Source organism: Melopsittacus undulatus, chromosome 5 (assembly GCF_012275295.1).
Source record: "Melopsittacus undulatus isolate bMelUnd1 chromosome 5, bMelUnd1.mat.Z, whole genome shotgun sequence".
Lineage (NCBI taxonomy): Eukaryota > Metazoa > Chordata > Aves > Psittaciformes > Psittaculidae > Melopsittacus > Melopsittacus undulatus.
The window spans coordinates 13,882,821-13,904,559 of NC_047531.1; the positions used below are offsets into that span (position 1 = coordinate 13,882,821).

General features: G+C 36.7%; 2 protein-coding genes across 3 annotated transcripts in view; one reads left to right on the forward strand and one right to left on the reverse strand.

The window, feature by feature from the left end:
* The window catches only part of IMMP2L (inner mitochondrial membrane peptidase subunit 2), a 473,442-nt gene that overhangs the window by 229,890 nt on the left and 221,813 nt on the right, over positions 1-21,739 (reverse strand). The window lies entirely within an intron of this gene.
* The window catches only part of LRRN3 (leucine rich repeat neuronal 3), a 34,149-nt gene continuing 24,103 nt past the window's right edge, over positions 11,694-21,739 (forward strand). The window contains exon 1 of the mRNA XM_005154292.3: positions 11,694-12,023. The gene's annotated coding sequence lies outside the window, so the exon portion shown is untranslated. The remainder of the gene's footprint in view (positions 12,024-21,739) is intronic.

Sequence of the window (21,739 nt, forward strand, 5' to 3'; positions counted from 1 at the left end):
ATGAACACTCTATATTGGAAAGAAGGGAAATACACATAAGAGAGTCTATGAACAAGGTCTTGGGCTGGCAGCTTTCTGGGGTCAGTTTGGCCATGTGTTGAGCCCAGATTAAGCAAACAACTTCAGAGGGGTCCTTCTGCAACAGCTAAAGGAAGGAATAGATTCACACAAGCAGTGAGAGCCAGCCTTCCCTCTGACATCCTTGGAAATGTCTGATGGGTAACACGCATTGAAGAGAAAGCAGAGGACTGCAATCACCATCCCTCTGGAGGGAAGCTAGCAAGGACAAAGACCTGAGCAGCCAGCAGGGAAGATTTCAGAAAGGAGAACTGTGCTTTTTTCAAAATTAGGAGTGAGGTGAGAGAAAGCAACTGCGTGTTCTTTGCACAGCCACAAAGATGAAGGAAAGACTGGGCCCAGGGAAGATGAATTGGTGGAAAATGAGACTCAAAACCTAAGGTAATTTAGTTAGCTCAGTTAAGAATATCCAATTAAAGGCTTTGAAATGCAGTGTAGGCAGCAATGAAGAGTTTGGCTTCTCTCCAGAAGTAGCTGCACTCACACCCAGGACCAGGATAGTCTCAGGAGGGGTTAGTGGAATTAATGGAATTACTAGAATCTCGTCTCCTGGTCAAAAGTTAGTGCTCCTGCCTGACATAACAAATTATTCACCATTTAGGTTACTCTTGAGGCACATTTGTAAATGGCAATATTAAGTCTCCTTTATGATCAGTTCAATATTCTCCATTTGACATAAAAGCAGCCATGATAAAAATATGCGGCCTGAGAGTACAGTTAGGAAAATATGAGAATGAATCAGCAGTTTGATTTCTCCCTCTTCAACCCACACATTTTAACTTGCTGGGTTTCCAGTTTGAATGTTATTACTATTTCATTAAAGCCATAACTATCTGTGTTCTGGTTCCTGAAAGCAATTTTGGCATTACATTCAAATTAGCAGTAATGAGAAAAATACGCTCTTCCATCATCAAGTTTGTTACCTTGATGAATATCTCTCTGTAGAAAAATATGAAATGAGTTAATGTATCTGCCTATTAAAGCCACTTCAGGAGATGGCTGAACATATTGGTGGCCTATTAGCTAAGGAGAAATCCAACCTAAGGCCCAAGGAAGAAATAGAGATACATCTAAAAAGTGGATTTATTACAGCTATTTCTTACAGCTACTCATAGAAAAAGTAGATGTCAGCAAAATTAGGAGTGCTAAAAGATCACACAAAAAAGGTTAGGCAATCTGGGAGCATTTGGATTTTGCATATAGGATAGGGAGGCTTATATGCATTTTTGTGCATATAAGGATTTCTGTGTCTTCCTTGTACCTGAATTTAAGATTATTGTTGGATTTTAAGCTCAGCTGGTAACTCAGAACCATGCAGCCACTCACTCACTTTCCCTGTTCTTCCCCCTGCTGCTGCTGTGGGTGGGATGGGGAGGAGAATTGAAAGAATGTAAATCCCACGGGTCGAGTAACTAAGGTATAACACAAACCACAACTGCTACCACCAATAATAATAATGATAAGGGAAATAAGGTGAGAGAATATAAAACAGGGAAAAGGAAAAGAAAACAATAAACCCAAGTAATGTACAATACAATTCCTCACCACCACCTGCCAACCAATACCCAGACTGACCTGAGCAGCAATGAGTCCCTTCCTGGTGACTCCCTCCAGTTTATACACTGGACATGACATGCTGTGGTATGGAATACCCCTTTGGCTAGTTTGGGTCAGGTGTCCTGTCTCTGCTTCTGGATTCTCATGCCCCTCCTGACTGTCAGAGCATGAGGCTGAAAAACCCTTAATCAGGGTAAGCATTACTTAGCAACAACTAAAAACATTGGTGTGTTATCAGTGTTGTTCTCAGACTAAAGCCGAAACAGCACTGCACCAGCTACTGAGAAGGAGAAAAATAACTGCTTCAGCTGAACCCAGGACAGTTATCTGTCACAGTAACAAACAAAAAACCAAACCAAACAAACAAAAACACACACACAAAAAAAAAGGAAAAAAAACCACACACACAAAAAAAGAGAAAAAACAACCAGCAGAAGATACTGAAAACATTACCAGAACAACAGAGTGCTGTTTCTATTTAGTGATCAAAGCTGCAGATAGGAACAAAACCAAATCTAAAAATCTAAGGCCTTCGAATGTCAGGTTTTTTTAGTGAATATTATCAAGGGGGTTACTGTTTCCAGAACCACCTAGACAAATGGAAATCAAACACTATTATGTGGATATTAGTTTCCTTTTCTTTTCTGAACCTTTTGCAGTGCCACTCAACTATGAGTATAAAGAGATAGGCAAACCCGTATTCTGTAATGGCAAGTAAATGTAATTACTAAACATGCATTTGCTCTATTATAATTACCAGGGTAAATATTAAGGAAAGCTGTTTTACCACTGAAAAATAAGTATTTCCCGTGTTCGCAAATATTTAAGAGTATCAAAAAACAGTCTGAGAGAATTTTGAACACAGAGATGAGGACTCGATTTATACAGAAATCTGCTAGGTAGGGTTTATCTTTGATGAGAAAAAAACTGACTGAAAAGATCTTCCTAAAATGTTGAGCTTAGCTCCTTCTCCTTTAGGCATGAAGTCAGCTATTTGTAAGTATACCAATCAGTATCTTTAAGGAAGGGGAGTTTTGTTAATGGTTTCCCTTGGTTTTGTTTTTCTACCCAAATTATTTCCACTTGAAACTTGTCACAGGATGTGATGACTCAAATGTGAAGGAAAAAAAAAACCCAAAACCCAAAAAACTTTTCTTATTTTCAGACCCTAAATTAAATCACAGCCACTTGCATATTTTGTTCCTCTACTAGCTTTACCTTACTGTGTATCGGCAGGATGTATTTGTCAGCAGGTCTCCTACACTGTACAAGGCAAGGTTTTATAAACCTCTCTGTGATGCTGGCCCCTCTATCATCTGAATAGCATTTAGTTGGTTTTGTTCCAGCTTGAGTTCACAATTTTTTCTAGCACAAAATCACTACTGAATAAATTATTTTAAATGAGGTGTCCAAAGTGCTACTAATTCCTTTTTGCTGGTCGAATAACTTTCCTGGTGCATTTTACGAGTGATTATTACTCTTTTTTCATAGCTGTGCCATGTTGTGGCATGTCAGCTCATACTTCTTGATTGACCAGTAATACAGAGATATGTTCTCCTCCTCAGTTATTTCTAAGTAATAACCACAGAACTTACAGCTGAATTACATGTTATTGGTTCCAAATGACCTTTCATTGTAGACTACGTGGAGTATAATCCCATTTCTATTACCAAAGTTCAAACAGCCTTTCTGAATGATATTCCTATGTTCCTCTGAGTGCTTATCATTGGAAAACCTCCCTTCTATTCTCCCTGTCTTTTGCTTCCTCCTCACATTGATGTCATCATAAAATTTATTTGGTACTAAAATACTATTTATAGTATCCACTGCATTTTATGTTATATTTTAAATCCAAATATTTAAATTAAGTTATTAAAAATGTTCATTCTTTTTCTCTGGTAAGTAGAATCATAAATTAAATTATTAACTCTTAATTGTCTCTGAGTATCTACTTAATTATCTTTGAGTATTTACCTGGTCCTCACCAGGTAAATTGACATTCTAGTATAAAAACAGATGTTTTCTTTTTCTGAGAGTAGCTAGACCAGTTATTTTATTAAAAAATATTGATTTCATCTTTTTTTGTGATAATACTGATGGGAATTGGAGGCTGAATGCACTCTTTTGGAAACATACCATGAAAGAAATTGCCAGTATTACCAAACACTGAAGATCTTATTTCTTGCTGGAAGCATAAATTGAAGGATAATGAATAGCAAAGCTTTTAGTGTACCTTGAGACATGTTATGAATCCTTGCAATAAGACAGTAAAAAGCAAACATAACCAGTACAGGACTGAAACAACACAAATACTCTGGAATATTAAAAATTGGTATTTCTTACCTGAGGTATATGAATTCTGGTATCTGTATGTAATCTAAAGACATCTATTTTATTTCACTCAAAAGTATTCAGCTAATTCAAGCCAAGGACATGTCAGCTTTACACAGCCATCATTCTCCCTCTCATTTAACAGTCAAGTAGTTAAAGAAGAAAATCTGTGTAGGCCTGGCTGGTCACTAATTGTGCACACAAACACACATAAATCCTTTTGAAACATAATAGCTTTAAAAGTAATCTCGTCACCCAAAATGGCACACAAACTACACAACATATATTAAAAATAAATATTTATCAGACATATCAGACATCAATAGCTGATGACTTAACGCTCTTCATGACAAAATAAATTGGTATTAACACACACTCAAAATATCAAATGTATTACTATTTTCAAACAAAGTTAACTTTCTGTAGTGCTGGCTTTGGTTTTACATGACCCTACAGACTTGTGGGGTTTGCAGGCCTTAAAAATGGGAATTTCCATCTTTGTCTTTGCTTTTCTACCCTGTTTGACAGAAAAACTAACTAATAAACTAATTTGTATATTGAACATGTTTAATAAGAACACTTACTGGCCACATACTTAATTTCCTTCCCTACAGCTCTCTGGTAATCAGTTACCTTTCCACATATCTCTGACTCTTCCACCTTATTTGTGAACAATTCTGACCTTTAATGAATAATTTTGAATCAGTTCCAAGTTATTTAAATACTTATATTTTAAAAAGATATTCTGTCAAACCAGATTCGTCTGGCCGTTCTAAAGCAACCTTTGTTTCTGAGCATAAGCAACAGCTAATAGAAAGGGGTTTAATTCAATTGTTATCTAAGTGTTTGGCCAGCACAGAATACATGTGCTATTCATGTGGTGAAAATGTGCTGGCCCAATAGAAGCATGTTTGAGTGTGTATTTGTAGTCGTGTCTTAAGCTTAACCAAGAAATTTTGCCAAAACAGGCTCACTTTCCAAGCAAAGGTTTGACCAGCTGTTGAATGCATAGCCATCCTTGCAGCTTTGTTTTAGTGATTATCATTGGATAGGCACTTCCTTCAACTTTAATCTATTACCATGTTTCATCTCAGCAAATGAAAATCAGAACTAATATTTTTTTTTACCTAAATGGTACACCAGCTTCCTCAAATATCTTTAGAATACAGGCATGCAAAGTGCAGGACAAAACAACAGCTCCTTCTCCTGTTTTAGTTATTAATACTTTCATTTTGGTTTTAGTAGGAACAAAAGAATCAAAAGGCACATATATGCATCTCTCAAATATAAACAGATGTGCACATTTTTGTAAGCATGTAATACAGTACTCATACACTGTATTCTTTAAAGATGGAGTGGGTTTATGCCTCTTTTGTTTCCTTTGCCTCTTTCTCGGTCCTATAATGCAATTCTCAGTGTCTTGAGCACCAGACTTCAAATGAGAGATCTATTCAAAACATGTGCAGACAAAATAAGTGGTTTCCTTAGTAATGGGAAATATGTGAAAGCATCTGAAACAGCTCCTCCTCCAGTAAGTCATTATGCATATGATCCTTTCCACCTCCAACTTGTTAACGTAAAGATAACTTTACATTTAAAGAAAAATACCTAATGTGCAGCCACAGTTCTTGGCAAATTACGTAGGACACATTTACTGCAATCCTAATTAAACTGGCTTTTATTCAGTAAGGTTGTTGTATGTTACAGTGATCTTTTCATTAATATTTTAGATCTTCAAGCTGAAAAAAAAAAAAGAAATTGTGTAACTAAAATACCGAAAACTTTAATTTGGTACCCATTACACTCCAATGGTTTAATGCATTTCATTTAAACTATCGTTAGGTAACCATATTCTGAACACACAGTGAACATATCCGTGCTGTTCCTTGTCTCAACCAAGATAACTTCATTCTATTGATGTCATGGAGAAATTACTACATTACCTCTCTTAGAGGAAAAGTAACTAAAACCAAAATGATGTTATAGCTCTAATATTTAGTTTGGTCACTGTGGTTGTACAGATTTCTAAATCTGCAATATAGCTTCTGTTCAAATAGTTATGAAAACGAAATTATATAGGATTGCTATTGTTGCCCATCCATTTTAACATTAAACCACAATAAAATATAAAAGAAGATAGTGTTTGTTTAGTCTCATCAAAAAAGGTAAGAAAATCAAGTCTGAATTTAGAACCTGAATTATTGAGAAATGCAGAGGTTTGCCATATATACTTAAAAAACAATACATGTGGCATTTAGGGAAAGTGGCCAAATTGAAAAATCTTTTAGTGGGAGAAGGAGGTTCTTTTTCACTATTTGCCACACTTCCCAATGTTAACAGAAAGGGGGTAAACCTGTTTCAGATAAAAAGAAACACAAATAGTTAATTCTCTATAGAAAGAAAAACAAGTGAGCAAAGAAAAAGAGAGTCTTCTATAAGGACAGAAAGTTCAAGATTTATCAACACACATAAGAATAACAAGTCACAGCAAGGATGAAAATTCTAGGCTTTATATTCAAATCATTACTGTCACCATTTCCTTCATCAACCTCACATACTGATTAGCTAAAAAAGCCATGACACTAAAAGGTATATCTCATGCACTGGGTCCTATGAGCAACAACCAGTTTGCACCAATGCATTCATCACAGTCTTAAACATCTACCACTGAGAAGATCTCAATAAGTTATATACAATCACTGCGGGTTACAGAAATTGAGTTGTCACCACAAGTAAGACATAAACATACTGAGATTAAATCAGTTTTAAAAAGGACTACGTACACTGAGCTTGAAAACCTCTTTACAGACCCCATATTTCATCTACCTAGCATTTCCCATATTTCATCTACCTAATCCAGCTGCACATAAGGATTCTCTAGCTGCTTTTCACTACTCTGTCTTCATTAAGATTCCCAGGCAGCATAGCGAGGTTGTGGTTGCTATGTGTGACTCACTTCCAGCCTTCAGCTGGTATGCCAGAGACTTTTACCTACTAAAATAGAGCCAGGGATGTAAATTAGAAGAACTCAGGTATCATTCTGAGTTAGACCCAACAGGTATAAAACATGTTAAGATTTTTCAGACCTCAGTGATTCCTAAGGAAGGCTGACTATAGCTCTGGGACCTATAATGAGGAAAAAAATTATAGCTCTTGTCCAGGATCTTTTCCTTTTTATCTCACAGAACAGAGTTTCTGCATGAATAGGCAAATTTGGCGGAGTATGCAAAATACCCTTGATCACCAAGATAAGCATCAGCTCATTGCTAGTGTTTTTATTCACCCCCATCAGACATGACTGAATTTGCCTGTACTGTATGACTTTTTACTATGCAGTTATGGATTTTGCCAAGTCATATTGCACATACTACTTACATAGCTTTTAATGAATAACTGGTGCTTTGTGTAGACATGAAATTTCCCTTATGTTAAACTCTTTACAGGTTCATTGCTAGATTTGTTTCCATCTGTTTTGTATCTATCCTATCAACATTAACTTTGAGATCCGGTAAAACAAAGTTGGTAGCAGGTTAAGTACCCTGAGCATAATGCTTTTCATTATGAAGTACAACTGTATTTAGACACTTGAACTCCTTGTTGGCAGCAAGCCCCTTATCTTCAGTAAGGGAAAAGTTAGGGCTAGATATGTTGCTTTTGCTTATAACTGAAAATAAAAATTCAATTTCAGAGAGAGACACATTAATAAAAGTTAGCCCTTGTCTGTAAGAAAGAACAGCCCTTAGGAAAATGCCAATAGTTAGTGGCCATAATGTCTAAAAATGCACATGACAGCATCAGGTTAACAACACTGCACTGAAAATGCTGACAGAATGGGACTACATGAAGTGGTAGCACTTTTTTCTCTCTTCCAGGCAAATCATGCAGCAACAACTACCTATAATAAGCCAATAACTGATGATGCCACGAGACAGATGTCTTTGAATCTAAGCAGTTCTGGACCTTCATTCAGAAAGCAATATGTCCCCACACCTTACATGGAAGCTACACCAAGGGTATGCTTTGCAGAACTGGTGAGAATTAATCTGTCAAACACCAGCTCCTCTCTTTTTCACTCTAAAGGCTACAAGAAGAAAGTGCGAAGAGTCACCAATCACCCCTCTTCCTTCTAGTTATGGTGCCTCAAAAACGAAGACAGGGGTACATGTAGTCAGAAGTGATAAAGCTATTCAAAAAGTGTCAGCTCTTTTACACTTGGATATAATTTGTATGAAGATGCAACTAGAAAGATTTTTTTTTAAATTGTCAATTTGTGATATAAAGTGTGTCGTATTAGAATTTAAATTATATACCTGTGGGTTTTTTACTATAACTATGTAGTATTTATTGCAGTTCTTAATTATACTTGCTGCATTCTAAACACAGCTGTGTTCTCAGAGCCTAAAAACACTAGAAATGGTCACCATTAATTTCCTGAACCACAAGCCTGCAGGATATTAAAGCCCAAGGATGCTCCACCTTTCTATGTAATAAAAAAAGGAAAAGGTCTTTAAATCCTCTTCCGATTTTAAGAAAAATACAGACACAGAACCACTGTATTTTAATAATTGAGGGGTTTTTGCATCACATTAATTGTCCATTACAAACAAATAATTACTTAGTTCATTTCCATGTGTATTCCATAATCAGATTAAATGTATGCTAAATAAATACCTGGAGTTAGTCTACATTACTTTCACCATCTCTCCATCAGTCTGAAATATTTTTTTCCTATCCTGTAATCTAATAAGCTACATATGTAGTTCTGGTAGAATAGATTACATTGCTATTTTAAAATCACCAAGCATCATAGTTAAATCAGCAGGAAAATAACTTAATGAACCTTAATCATCATAATTGTATTGGTTATAAAAGATATTTTTCTCCTGCAGATAGTCTGAAAAAAAATTATTCTTTAGCATTAGCTAAATTAAAAAATTCAATTATTTCACAACTGAACTTTATTATGATATAATAACATTTCAACTAATATGTAAATGTATGCCTATCAAGGAGGTACTTTAATTGCGCATATAGTCTAACATAAGAACTCACTTTCTTTTTGCAAGTATACTTTAGCTGATTTAATTATTTAGCCCTCTAATTACACAGTCCATACCAATCAACCCAAATGAACCACTTCTGTAATCTTAATTTCACATGTCAAATACTGAATATGTTTTTGCATGATTCTCATGTTAACCAGAAAGTCAGATATTGACTGAATGACAGTAACCATATGAGGTTAGGAGAAAACACAAGAAAGCTTTCATGTAGGATAATGGCAGTCCATGCTATTCCCTTTTCCCCAGATCTTCATTTTCACCATTGCTTGAGAGAAATAGCAGTATTTAGTTGGCTTTAACAGAACATTTTCCTATTTTGAATTTTGTCCAGACTTTTTGTATTTTTCTTTCAGCCACTGTCCCACACCTGTAGCACACGTTTACATCATTCATTTGCGATAGGTGTGGCTAACTACATGGTTGAGATCAGGAAGGATTTACATTCTACGTGTGGGGGCCAGTATGGCAGGAAGTCTTACTTTTCTGGCTTTGGGTTGTGCATCTTAAACACATCCCAAACATTGTCCCATCAGACATGGGCTGTTATGCTGTGCAGCAGGGAAGATTCACAGATTCACTTTAGGAAATTACAATGGTTTTTATTTGCAGCTCATGGTGGTGAATATTAAGTAATACCAGAGGCTCCAAGAGCCACCTCCTGGGGGCAAAGAAGAGACAAGGTTTTACCAGTGAGCCTTGAGGCTACAGAAAGGTGATGTGACATCTTCTTTCTGGCCTGATGTGTTCCCTGTCCTAGCCCCAGGGAAGAAAACCTGAAAGGTAAGCAAAGATGGGTTGCCCCAACTGTTTTTGTTATATCTCCTTAACTCACATTAGAAAAAAAAATGTGATGTCCATAATAAGAGAATGGAAGAAAATGCAAGGGCACTTGGCCTTCCTCCTACCCTAGAGTATTTTATGTATTTGCAATCCACCACTTAAATGCCATTATTTTATCTATAGAATCAACCAGGTTGAGGCAGTCCTACTCAGTTGTATGAAAACTGAACAGCAGACAACTTTAAAACATTAAAATGTTGTTCCCTGCACTTATTCTAAATGCAGCATTCATATATGTAAGGCAGAAAGAAAAAAAACTGCTGTTTACAGCCACAACAATATAAGTACCAATGAGTCAGACAGGACTTGCCCTAAACACTTATAACAAACTGAAATTGATTCAAGTTGCATTACTTTAATTCACTTTTCATAATAAGTGATTTTATGAAGTGTAAAATAATCTTCTTACAGAAGAAAAACAAAAATAATGCAGTCCACAATCTCAGACTCAAAGTGAATCGAAATTATATACAGTATTCATAAAATCGCAACAATTTTATAATAGAATTCTGGTGCTATTGCTGTTACAAAAACTACATTAATTTACACTGTTTGCTAATCTTCAGAAATTTTTCATAGTGTTATTAGCCAGGACTGTGAGCCTTTCTTCAAACAAAGCAGATGAGTGTGAAGTGAGAACCACATCTCACTTTAATCCACTAGAGGGTGGCCTGCCTCAGTCAGGGCCGGAGTACTGAATTCATGCGAGATATCTAACATTTTCTTCCTTTTGACCTGTTGAGAACCAACACTTTGTATTTCACCGTTCTTCATCTTATATTGCAAAGAAATTTCATTTATATAAAACATTACGTATGATTAAAAAAAAAAAAAAAACTTTCCTAAGAGCATCCATCTGGAAGAAGGGATGATGCATTTCAGTGTATAGCAACCATGAACTGAGAAAAAGAAACCAAACATAGATCATTTTACAGCTTTTTAAACCTTCATATTTTGTATGCCCTTTGTTCACAGGTACAGGCTAAATGGGGGGGGAGGTGGGGGTAATTCTTCAGCAAAGAGTATGGCACAAAGGGAGAAAAGAGAAAGAAAGGGAGAAGGAAATCTGTGCAGCTTATTGTTTATATAATGAGATGGCCATAAAGGAGACAAGTAGGCAGAAAGTGAAATAAACTGATATTATTTGACAGAGTTCCTTCCTCAGTTTATTCTGAATTTTTATTTGTCCAGGAGATGTAATATCACTCATATTTTCTACTGATAAACATACAAAATAAAACTTAGTAGTTGATAAAATCTGGAAAAGGAGTAGTATGAAAAATAACTTTCTTAAGAATAAAAAAAATAAAAAAAAAAAGCACCAAAACAGGGGGCAGGAAGAACAAGACATTTTTCCTGAATGGTTTCAACATTCAGCAACTTCTGAACTACAGCAGCTTTTGCAGAACTTCAGTGATCTCTAACAAGTTGTTCCGAGCACAGATAACATCCTTATGCAGCCTTAAAAAAAAAAAAGGGGGGGGCGAGGGGGGGGGGGAACCTCCCAAGCTGTTCTGTACAAACACAAAGCATGCCCTGTAACTCCCACAAATCGGAAGAGATATCTGGAAGCATGCAAAGGCTTGTTTCGTGTATCCGTACCCAAAGCAGCAGTGTCACGTAACAGACAGCTTCCCACGGCCAACCAGGCTGGCGCAGCCGCGTGTACTACGTGGCATCTGGGCACGCCAAAGCATTGGCTCCTCTCTGGGGAGTGGAAGGGGCTCAGTTATTAATGACCGCTGAGCAGGCAGCACCATGTCAGTGTGACAATCGAGTGGGTGAACGATGCACCACTAACCACCATGGAAACAAGGAGAAACAGGAACAGCTAGCGAGCATCTCTCTGTCTCTCCCCCCTCTCTCTCTCTCCTCTGGATCGCAAGCCTCAGCCCAGCCAGGCAGCAACAGCACTCTGGCAAACATAAGGGATCTCAGCTGGCAGCACAGAGAGTCTCTCATGGTGTAGGATATCAATAGATACATCTTTGTATTATATACTGTTAGACACGCATGCACACGACTCTCACACACACACATGTATGCATATTTATTCAGACTCTGGCTTTAATACAAGTATGTGGCTACCTAAACTAAGGAATCAAAATTACTGATATGCAAGAACTCCAGCTCTGAAACTACTCCTATTACAGGGTAAGTTCTTTATTTTCAATTTTATTCTGTCTTTTATCTTAACATGTAAACTCTTTCCCCTTTATTCTTTTCATAGTTATTTTATTTTTTTTACATTTAACTTTCTGAGTGGAAATGCAAATTGGAGATAATCTGAATATTCTTGCAAGAGTGTCAGATTTGTGCAGTTTATAGCTTGAAAGAATATCAAAGGATAAAAAATTATAAACGGAGAACGTTTCCCTTGATGTTTCAGATGCAAAATTAAATTACACAGTTGCTCTGTGTTTTGAAACCAATAAAACAAGATACAGGACAGCCTCTTTTCTTCTTTCCAGTGCTAGTATTAAGGGGAATGCTGTTTATGTCAGGACCTAAAGACCACTAGAGCAGCTAGGCTGAATGAGCATATCACAAACAGTTATTGAATTTCTGCCAGGCTACATCTTAAGGATTGTGGCAAATGACTTTGCTTAAAAAACATCCCTTTTCCAGTCAGAAGGGACAGTGTGAATGTCTGATTACTGATGCAGCTCGAACAGACGTGTTTGGTAAAAAGGATCGCATTAAGCAGAAGAGTTCTAATCTTCTCTGGTAATTAACAGGATCACAGCAGGGTGCCTCTAAAGTATATTTTAATGTAAAGAGACTGTTCAAATCCATCACTATAAAAGCTCTGCCTGTTTTAGTATAGGAAGGCACGGAACTGTTTGTCTTTGCTTTCCATGTCTTTGTTTTCATATGTCTATTTGGAGTTTTTGCCCAGCACTGCTGTTCAGGAGATGAAACCAGCATAGGGGGATGGAGGGGACAGTAAATGTAGGGTGTTAGAAAAAAGACAGCAATTTTCTATTTAACCAATCTATGCAACCAAAAATTCCATGCTAGCACTACTGCTGCCTAATGTGTTTGTGTTTACGCATGTGTATGTCATTTCCTTCATGCAGTATGAGAGTATCTCAGTATCCCTTCAGATGAAAACACATTCAGTAAAGTCCATCAGCATGGATCTGTGATTCATGCATCAGAGAATGCCAGGGAGAGATATTTTACTTTACACCATGAAAAGACAGGTTAGCCATCTAACGCATGCTTCAAAGTGGAAACATACAACCTGCATCTTCCTGCATGTTTTTGTTTCCTTTTTAGAGTACTATTTCTATGTTAAAAACAGCTCAGTATTTAGATTATTTCTCCTACTCCTCTTTCTCCACCCACCCCCTCACTCCTGTACACCTTAGAGATCTGTTCCTTTGCAGCAAAGCAATTATTTGCTTGTAATTTTAGAGTTAGTGTGTTTGGGAAACAAACACTGGGAAACAACCATCAACAGATAGCCAATGGCTGTAAGCCTGCCACCTTTCCATAAATGTCAGGCAATGGGTAGTTTAACAATATGTATGGTAAGAAGTCAATTAATTCAGGTGACCTTTGTAAATGGTGACAATAAAGCAGCTCTGACAATACACCACAGCATTCGATATTCCCTCTGGAAAATGAATGAGCTTAAGAAGAGGTTTCCTTTTCAGAGTACAAAATGAAAGGTATTGAAGCATTAGCTCCTGCTATTGGCAAGCTTGTTCCTCTGTCTATGAAATCCGTTTTGAGCAAGCTGGCTTATTTTACTGTGAACCATAACCTCTGGTTCCATTAATTAAATATCCTGTTTTCACACACATTGCATGTGCATTTTAGTTGTTAAACAAGAAATACAAGGTACTGCATTAGATTTTTACAGAATGTGCTGTACAATAAGGAGAGAGAAAACCTGATTCTCAGCTCTTCATGTTATATGCAAAGGACTACTCAGATGAAACTTTTTTCTGTATACCACAGCACATGCTCAGCTTTTCTGAATCTTTATCCTTACTTATTTGTAATGTAAAAATTAAGTGCATATTTGTAACTTTATAACAGGTTTTATCACATACACTCTAACACACTACTTTAAAATATTATGCAGTTATGCCAAAGAGTTTCAGAACAATGTGGTCATTCCAGTCATACATGTTCAGAGCAAATATGCATCATCTGAGTAAACAGCATAGACATTCCTAACCAGCAAAGCAGTCAAAATGTGTGGTGATTGTATTTTGGTTAATACTACCTCAAACCTCCTGCAATTATGTTGTAGTGTCAGACAATGACTGGCTGATGTTGTTATGGCAACCCCAAAGTACCGCCTTTCAGGGTGGTACATCTGAGCATGACATCACAGCATGCCCGTTTGGAGTACCCAGAAGTGGGTGAGTATTCCTCTCTTGCACCAGAATGGGACCAGATCAATCAGGCAACACTGTTGCCTCTAACACATGAAAAATATAACCTATAATCTCTGTTAACTGATCAAGAATGAGCAGCTTACACAAATACATCCTGCAAATCATTTGTGACCATTTTTCTCTTGAAGAGGACAAAATTACATGTTTGCAAGTAAAAGCAAACCATTTAGCAGTGTTGAAGCCATTTTCATTGACTCTTACTCCTAATCTTTATTATATTAATAGATTCTACAAGCAAACCAAAAGCTTTGCTGTTTGGTAACAACCACTCTAATTTTAAATGGTTGATGTTTAATAGCCACGGTTTAGAACTCCTAAAGCAATAGAAGAAGATAAGCAGTAGAAAACACAGAGCTTTTCAAAACAAGCTCTATCTCACTTCTGAAAGGAAAGTCACCATAGAGAAACAATTAAACCTATTTTTAGTGAGTTATGGTACATCAACCTTTTCCTTAATTTACGTAGCCTTCTTTCAGATAGTACCATTAAAAGCTGAAGGTAAACAAAACTCTTGAGAAACATTATCATAAACTACCTTAATAAACTCTTCCACTTTAAAGCCCACAAACTCTACTTAACATCAACTAGCAAAAACTGACAGTGAAAAACTAATTTCTCACACATAGAACTCAAGGAACTATTTTCTGAAGACCAAAAAACCAAGAGATTCTAAATCTTTCTCAAGATCAAAAAATGCACAGCTTCTAAAATTTTTATTTCTTTTTAACAGAAGTCTTCAAGTCCTCACAGTACTCTAAGAAGAATATTAAGTCTCATCCTTACAATACACAAGCAATTAAAATCCTTTTCTTTACAGAAGGGAAAATGCCAGTAGAATTTGAAAAGAAATAGTAGTGACAGACATCATTAGGAAGGTCATTAGACACATTAGTATTAAGAGAAAAATCAATACTTCTCATTATAACTGTAATGTAACTGTAAAAAAAATAATTACTGTGCCTTTTACTTATTTGACTGACCAGTCCACAAGCTATTAAATGCTGTTATTGTGAAATGACATTCATACAGAACTTTCCTTCATATTCTTGATGCCAAAAACTTCATATAAGCAAACAGCATGACCTTCAGCATTATACACAAAATCTATAAATGATGTCATCAGTATTTCCACAATGAATCTCAGCTAACCTGAACTGATAAAGTTTTATTACCACAGCACACGAAACTCCTCTGCACCAGAGAAATATCCAGTGGATGTCAATAATTCTACTTCAGGTTCTGTTTGGAACAGCTGAGTATGCCACCAGGCGCAAAACTTCATTTTTATGCGGATGAAATACAAAGAACTTTCAGAATTTTGCTTGATCCAATTATGCTCTGCCAAAAGGATCTCCCTGTTCTTTATACATGGAAGATGATACTGGATAATAATCAACCATAATAAAAATAATAGCAAAGAAAAAAACAAATAAAAGATAGTCAACCATGCAGCTGGACAGGGTGCTGGGCCATCTGGTCTAGGACCTGCTTTGCCAAGAAAGGTTGGACCAGATGATCCTGGAAGTCCCTTCTGACCTGGGTTTCTATAATCATATGTGTGTGTTTTCTTCTCTCAAGATTTAAAGACATGTTCTAGTCATATAAGCCAAAGAAAAACAAATAGGATTATATTTATTATGCTCATTCACTTCCATTTTATGCTTTCCTAGCTTTAATTTACAAACTGCTTGGAAGAGTAAGCTACAGATACGCTCTTACCCATAGCATTCCCAAACCTTCTTAATGGTTTTCTGCACAGCCCAAACAAATGCAAAGTCATTAAAATGAAGGGAAAGTTGAATTACATAAACACAAATTTATACAGCATATCCTTGAAACAATTATTCTTTGTTTAGAAATATTTCTTCTCCACAAAATGTTTTATCTCAATAAAACTCTCTATTTCAGCTTGCCTATCTGCTTTAACTGCTTGGCCACAAGCAGCAATGCTCTAATTCAAAGGAAGTAAGATATCTGTATTCCCATTATGTCTATTCATCTGTATTTCTGGAATTCATTAAAATATCTGCCCCAAATTTAATGGTAGCTTAACTCTACTGACCTCTGAATTAGAGCAGAAAATAATTTTTGCTTTTTCTTTTCTTAACTCCCAGTCAAACTGTGAAATGCTTTTTGAGAACACTGGCACAAAAGAAACCATTTAGCAGTTTCCTTTCCTGCATAAGCATCTGTATTTAGAGGTAAACACTGCAAAGATTAATTAAATGCTACAGGGAATATTTTTTTAAAGTATCTACTGATTATTAGTACTACCCCAAAGAGCCTTTCAACTACAGGGTCCCTGTCATGCTAATAACAACTCTGCCAGGAAATACTTTAAAGTCTCTAAAACATTTGGTATAAGAAAGGTAAAAATCTTAAGCTCAGCTGTACCAAAAAGTCCCTAGACATCCAGCTACCACTATGAGAAAACAAAAAAATAATAAAAAGGACTTTTTTTTTTAAACAATTCTCTGTCTAGGGATCAGACAATTTCAGAAATTACTTGTTGAATAAATTACAGAATAATAAACCAGAGTAAACAGCAGGTAATAGAACACGTAACAAAGACAAAGTTGTGCACTGAGCCAATTTTAAAATCACCATAGAACTGCCACCATCCTGGATAGCCTTTAGAAAAGCAGTATGATAGTTAGATATTACTAGGGCTTTTCCAGTGGGGTCTTGAGAGGTTGGAGAAACAATAACTGATAATTGGGTTGGTTAGCTTTGCAATCATGGTGCTAAAGCAAAAAGCTATCCTCATTTGACAGCATGAGAAAGATACTCCTGACTTGGGAGGCACTTATATAGGGGCAAATGTTTAACTTGTTCCCTGAATACAAATAAACATAAAGTCTCCTACTCCTGCTTTACAATAGTGGCACATTTCTACTGAAAAAGGATATATATATGTGTCACTATTTATATCCTATTTATGTGATTTATTCTGTACCTAAAGTCCTAATAAAATTGTTCATCTTGACAGGAATAATTTTTATGCGGAAACAGAGGCTTTTCTCAAAGATCTTAGCAAGTGTCATGGTAGTTGTAAATCAAAGGACTAGAGACATTAGTTTCTTCACCCCCAAGTTCATTCTTGTTGCCAAGTTCCTTCAAGACCCTGAATTTCCTCTCCATTCTGGAAAACAGCTTTCCCAAGAGATTATGTCAAGTTTTAGCAAATTTTTGCAGATGACACAATGTCGAGCTAATTCACAGTGTTTCCATCAAACTGCAGCATCACCTGCTGAGCTCTCCACACCAGCTGGCTCCATGTTACAAGATCCAAAGCAAAGCAGATAGATAGGAGAGCCTGCTCCAGGCAAGGCTCACATGGGGGTGAGCTTTCCATAAAAACCTCTTCCCTGTGTAACAAGAGTTCCAAATCCACTGCATAACATACAATCATGGAATCATAAAATAGTTAGGGTTTAAAAGGACCTTAAGGTCTTTCATTTCCACCACCCCACCCCTCCCCCCCCCCGCCATGGGCAGGGACACCTCCCACTACACCATGCTAACCAAGGCTTCGTCCAACATGGCCTTGAACACTGCCAGGGATGGAGCATTCACAACTTCCTTGGACAACCCATTCCAGTGCCTCACCACCCTCACAGTAAAGAACTTCTTCCTTATATCCAGTCTAAACCTCTGCTGTTTAAGTTTTAACCCATCACCCCATATCCTGTCACTATAGTTGCTAATGAAGAGTCCCTCCCCAGCCTCCTTGTAGGCCCCCTTCAGATACTGGAAGGCTGCTGTGAGGTCTCCACGCAGCCTTCTCTTCTCCAGGCTGAACAGACCCAACTTTCTCAGCCTGTCTTCATATGGGAGGTGCTCCAGTCCCCTGATCATCCTCGTGGCCCTCCTCTGGACTTGTTCCAGCAGTTCCATGTCCTTTTTTTGTTGAGGACACCAGAACTGCACACAATACTCCAAGTGAGGTCTCACAAGAGCAGAGCAGAGGGGCAGGATCACCTCCTTCAACCTGCTGGTCATGCCTCTTTTGATGCATCCCAGATACTGTTGGCTTTCTGGGCTGCAAGCACACACTGAAGCTATGTCATGTTCATTTTCTCATCCACCAACACCTCCAAGTCCTTATCCACAGGGCTGCTCTGAATCTCTTCTCTGACCAACCTGTAGCTGTGTCTGGGATTGCTCCCACCCAGGTGCAGGACCTTGCACATGGCTTGGTTGAACTTCATGAGGCTGGCATCAGACCACCCCTCACAAGCGTGTCAAGGTCCCTCTGCATGTCATTCCTTCCCTTCAGCATATCAACTGAACCACACAGCTTGGTGTCATCAGCAAACTTGCTGAGGGCAAACTCAATTCCACTGTCCATGTCACTGAAAAAGATGTTGAACAATACTGGTCCCAACGCCGATACCTGAGGGATACCACTCATTACTGGTCTCCAGTTGGACATTGAGCTATTGACCACAACTCTCTGCATGCAGCCATCTAGCCAGTTCTTTACCCACTGAGTGGTCCATCCATCAAATTTATGTCTCTCCAAACATAAACCGCATAAATCGCACATTTTCATGTGTCCCATACAGAAATTAGACAGTGCTTCAAAAATTCTTCCTCCCTCTCCACTGCAAATGTATGTTTCAGAAACGATAGGATGAATTTATAAAGTACAATGTTTTCTTTTATTAAATTCCAAACAAATAAAAAAAGCCTTTTAGTATGCAGAATAAAATTACAGTCGAGTGGTACTTCATTACCACTATAGCTTGAGGGACATTATCTACTCAACTCCCATTTAATACCAGTTTATAAAAAAACAGAGTTACTTAGGTTATCCTTTAAGCAGAACACCGCAATTTTATCATAGATATATTCAGTGAATTACAACTTTTTGAATACATAGCTCTTTTTACACAAGACACGCTGTGTTAACTTTCAAAAAAGGCAGGTAAGACTGTACAGCACCTGCTTCATTACTCTTTCAGAATGTAGCAATTTCAGTACTTATTTCATTTTAATTTGTTTGGCCAGTTACTTGCTGGTAAGACCAAATACAAAACTCTACAGCACTTGAGAGAAATTAAATTATTCATTGTTGTTATAGCAGTTTATACAGAGATGTCCTTATGAGGTGAGAGAAGAAAAAATTAAGTAATTGTAAATATAATGATCTGTAAACTTTGAAATATTTGTCTGAACAGAAATTTTACCCAGCATGGATAATTCAGGTAACATGTTCCACTGAATTTTGCTTTGATATAGATCATTCAGTCATCAATATTGTGTCAAACAAATACATTTTTGGCCATTTCATCCTTATTGTGCAATAAGAGAAAAAAGGGTTATTCAGTGAATTATTCTAGGATTATACTCTAAACTCCAAATGCTGAAAACACATAAGGAAATGTATCCTGCATTCCAAGAGCAGCAGCTGAGCTGCTGATCTCTATTTTTCTTTGGCAGAAAGAACAGCCAGTCATCTGTGGAACTGCGCAGCAATAGTCCTACATTTTTCACATCCACAGACCCAAGAATTTGCATGTTTTGACACACATCACACAAGCACTATATTCAATCAGATAGGAAGATAAGAAACTCCTTAGATATTAGTGCATAGAGTAATTTTAATACAACATACTTAATTCTTCAATAGTGATATCTGTAAAAAAGCACATTTTCATACTTAAACCTGCTAACAAGAACCCATGGTTCAGAACAAGTTCTAGTATACTTGGACTATATTCTCACCTCTGCTCTGTCTCAACAGCAGTCAGAAGAGCCAATGCATTTTTGTTCACACTGCTGCTTCCATGATTTTAAAGTATAATAAAACCAAAATACCAGTTTTCATTCTGTAACAGGCACACTTTCATTTTATAGCACACATTCTGTTACTGCTAACTACACAAAAAAGGTGCAAAAGTTATATTAAAACAACTTTAAGATATAAATCAAAATAAATCTGATTAACTAAAACTCACAGTATCGATAATTTTGCCTCATTAGCCATGGATACTAAATCATAAACTGCCCTCTCCCATACCTCTAGAGCTAGTGATACTGTGTGTGGTGATTTACCTTAGTAAAACAAGCAGGACCAAAAATATTGTGAAAGCCTCAACTGAAATTGTTATCTTTTATTTCTTTTTGATTTTTGCTAATTGTGTTTGTTTCCACTTTCCCATTAACACTGTTTTAACAGAGTTCTGTATAAAAGTAATTATAAGAGAACTATCAACTAAAACCAAACAAAATAAACTACTACCATTAAAATTTCCATACTAGATAGAACAGTACAGAATTCTTTCACAGATGGTCCTTAGAATTGCCGTCTTTGAGTGTAATTTTACTTCCATTTGTGGTAAATGGCCAAATTGCCATTGATGTCAACAGATGCAGAAGGGATTTGTAAATGCTTTTTCTCTTTGCTTTGTAATGTTTCTATTTTTTTTATCTAGAAATACAAAATTCATCATGTTCCTTCATTTCCACTCATGCCATGAAATAAAAGACAGAAATAACTCCTTAAGAGCTTTTTTTTCTGAATAATCCTAATTATTATACATGTTACGTTACATGTTATGATTGCCTCTTTACCTAACACAGCTAGATGGAGAGATAAAACTTTCTGAATACAAGATTTCTGATAAAAGGAAATCTACCTAGCCAGTTACAAAAAAAAACCTTGAAAGCACAGCCTTTACTGCCTAGAAAAGTTGGGCAGGTAGTTTTTCAAGTACAACACTATGAAAGACACTGGAAACAAACCTAGTGTTCCATTCTGTTTAAATGGAATTTAATTAAGCAGAATGATGCCAAATATTTGGCAACTATTGCACATTCTTTTTTGCCTGTGTGAGGAAACCATAATATTCAAAAGCAAAGAATAGCAGATCATCATTCTTGATGAGGAGTAAACCTGTTCAATATGCCTGTTAATCTGTGCCTTACCTTGAAATATAACTCAGGCATTAAAACTATTTTTAAAAATGTAAACACATGGTCCTCACTGTAACTTTTTCTTCCTGTTTATATTTCACTTGTCTGTAGTAAACATTTTTTTCATGTGTAGATGAGGCCCTCAGGGATATGGTTTAGTGGTGGACTTGGCAGTCCTGCGGTAAAGGTGGGACTTGATGATCTAAAGGTCTTTTCCAACACAGTTAATTCTGTTTCTATAATTCCATGATTCTATGGCTACTTGACATACTCCTCATACTTGACAATGGACATCAAAAATGTATTCCTATTCTGGTCATTAGAAGCAGTAAAAGTGATCCCACTGCCTTCAGAGGCTTCTCAGTGCAATCCAGATCTAGGTACCTTTTTTAGACATTTAAATATTTCCTTCAGTACTTATCATCTAACCATAAACTCTAACTAGAATAGAAAAGTAAAACTGCATACAATTTCAAATATTACTTGCTGAAATTATAAATTACCCATACACTTTCCAAATTCTCTAGTACTTTT